The sequence below is a fragment of the Otolemur garnettii genome, unplaced genomic scaffold, assembly GCF_000181295.1.
Source record: "Otolemur garnettii isolate 467f Iridium unplaced genomic scaffold, OtoGar3 scaffold00044, whole genome shotgun sequence".
Lineage (NCBI taxonomy): Eukaryota > Metazoa > Chordata > Mammalia > Primates > Galagidae > Otolemur > Otolemur garnettii.
The window spans coordinates 8190166-8192640 of NW_003852439.1; positions in this window are offsets into that span (position 1 = coordinate 8190166).

Genomic DNA, 2475 nt, shown 5'->3' on the forward strand with positions numbered 1-2475 from the left:
GGCTCAAGCGAGTCTCCTGCCTCTGCCTCCCAAGTAGCTAGGACCACAGGTGCCCACCACAGCACCTGGACATTTTTTTTTTTTGGTTGCAGCCATCATTGTTGTTTGGCGGGCTCGGGCTGGATTCGAACCTGCCCTTAGGTGTATGTGGCTGGCGCCCTACCCACTTGAGCCACAGGCGCCTTAGCTGGAGGAAAGGTCTCTTAATGTCCCATGTCACAGAGGAGAAAATTTGAATTACATGGATAACTACTGTGATTTTTTTTTTGGTGCTTAATGGGAACTGGGAGGACACAGATCTCACAGGCTCATACTAGGAGTTATCCTGTGGTGAGGAAACTCTGTTCAAGGGAAGAGGATCCATCTTCGCAGTCCCTGGCACTTGGGGTGTTAGGGAGGTTGTCACTAGGACTGTTTTGAGAGCTACCTCTGAATTCATGATTTAGCACAACTTTCTACAAACACAACGTCTGTGGTCAGGAGGGAGGGAATCATTCTCCCATCAGCCCCGGGGGTGTTGCAGGCCCTGGAATCTCTGCACAGAGGGCCCCAGGTGCCCCACCTCTCCAAATTGCTTCCTTATAGTGGAGCTTTCCAAACCACATCTAACCCTGACATACAGTGATTCTTCCTGGTGCTAGAGTCACCAGCTCTGTGTTAGGATTACCCCCACCCTAACCCATCCAAGGAGAGGTCAGCCTCTGGGGCAAACCTCCAGGAAATTGCCCTGGCCTCAACAAAGGGCCTTTGTGTGCCAGCCCCACCAGCTGCTCCCTCTGAAAGCCCTCAAGCATTCCCTGGTCCTGGCCCAGGTGATGAACACTTGCTGGCATAGACCTGATTTGCATAGTGCTCAGCTGCCCCCCTCTCCCTGACCTCAGCAGAGGGCTCAGGTGACCACAGACCCTGCTCTCCTGGAAGAAGAGGGATGCTGGGGAAGGGGCAGGTTTACTCCCAACCAGGAACCTAAAGGAATTCTGAGCTCCCCTTGACAGCCCTCCACACCCCTTCAGCCCTGGATCCTGTCCACTTTTCCTCTGCATAACCTCACCCTCTTCTCTCCTGAGCAGCTACAATAGCTTCCACTTTGTCCCTGTGCTCCTCACTTGCTCCTATGAAAGCTACTTCCCATATGAAAGGCAGAGGAATCTATGCAAAACAGAAATGGGATCAGGTTGGGGTAGCCTTACCCCAAACTGTCCACCACCTTCCCACTGCCCTTAGAATAAATCCCCAGGCCCCATAGCAGCCTAAAAGTACCGTAACTGGTTCCATAAGCAAAAATACACTAATTTAGGCTGGGCACAGTGACTCATGCCTGTAATCTGAGCACTTTGAGAGGCTGAGGCAAGTGGATTGCCTGAGCTCACGGTTTCAAGACCAACCTGAACAAGAGCAAGACCCCATCTGTAAAAGTAGCCAGGTACTGTGGCAGGTGCCTGTAGTCCCAGCTACTCAGGAGGCCAAGGCAAGAGAATCACTTAAGTCCAACAGTTGGAGGTTGCTGTGAGCTGTGATGCCAGGGCACTCTACCCAGGGCGACAAAGCAAGACTCTGTCTCAAAAACAAAAACAACAAAAAAACCCACATTAATTGTTCTGCAATTCTCATATGTTTCAAATTCCCAGGCCAGTAACATTTGCTGATCAGAACTTTGTAACTTTCTGTCACACTGATGTATTCCCTTTTGAGTTTCTTTTCCAGGAATGGCAGAACCTCCATGCAGCCACATAACTACAGAGCCTCACACCATCTGTTTAAAAGACAAGATGAGCAGTATGCCATCACAGATTATGCCCAAGGACCACTGGGCCTGTGCACCAGGCTCAAAGAATAAACAACATTAACCCCTAGTTCATTATGATATAAAAATTCCTGCCTCAGGAGGGACTTATTTACCATTTTTTGTTCATGGGATATATGTACTAGCATGATTCCTCATTGTGCTTTCTTTTCTTTTCTTTTTTTTTTTTTTTTAAGAGACAGAGTCTCACTTTGTTGCCCTCAGTAGAGTGTCATGGTGTCACACAGCTCACAGCAAACTCCAACTCCTTTGCTTAGGTGATTCTCTTGCCTCAGCCTCCCGAGTAGCTGGGACTACAGGGCCCTGCACCCAGCTATTTTTTTTGTTGTTGTTGTTGCAGTTTGGCCAAGGGTGGGTCTGAACCCGCCACCCTCGGTATATGGAGCCAGGGCCCTACCCACTAAACCACAGTGTGCCCCCTCACTGTAGCTTTCATGTGCTACATTCAACCTCAAACATATAATGATGTTCACTCCCCTTATGCATTATTCATTTTCACCCTCATAAAACCCCTGGACTTTTCTTTCTCTTTCTGTTTTTTTTTGAAACAGAGTCTCACTTTCTCCCCCTCCGTAGAGTGCAGTGGCATCACAGCTCACAGCAACCTCTAGCTCTTGGGCTTAAGCGATTCTCTTGCCTCAGCCTCCCAAGTAGCTGGGACTACAGGTGCC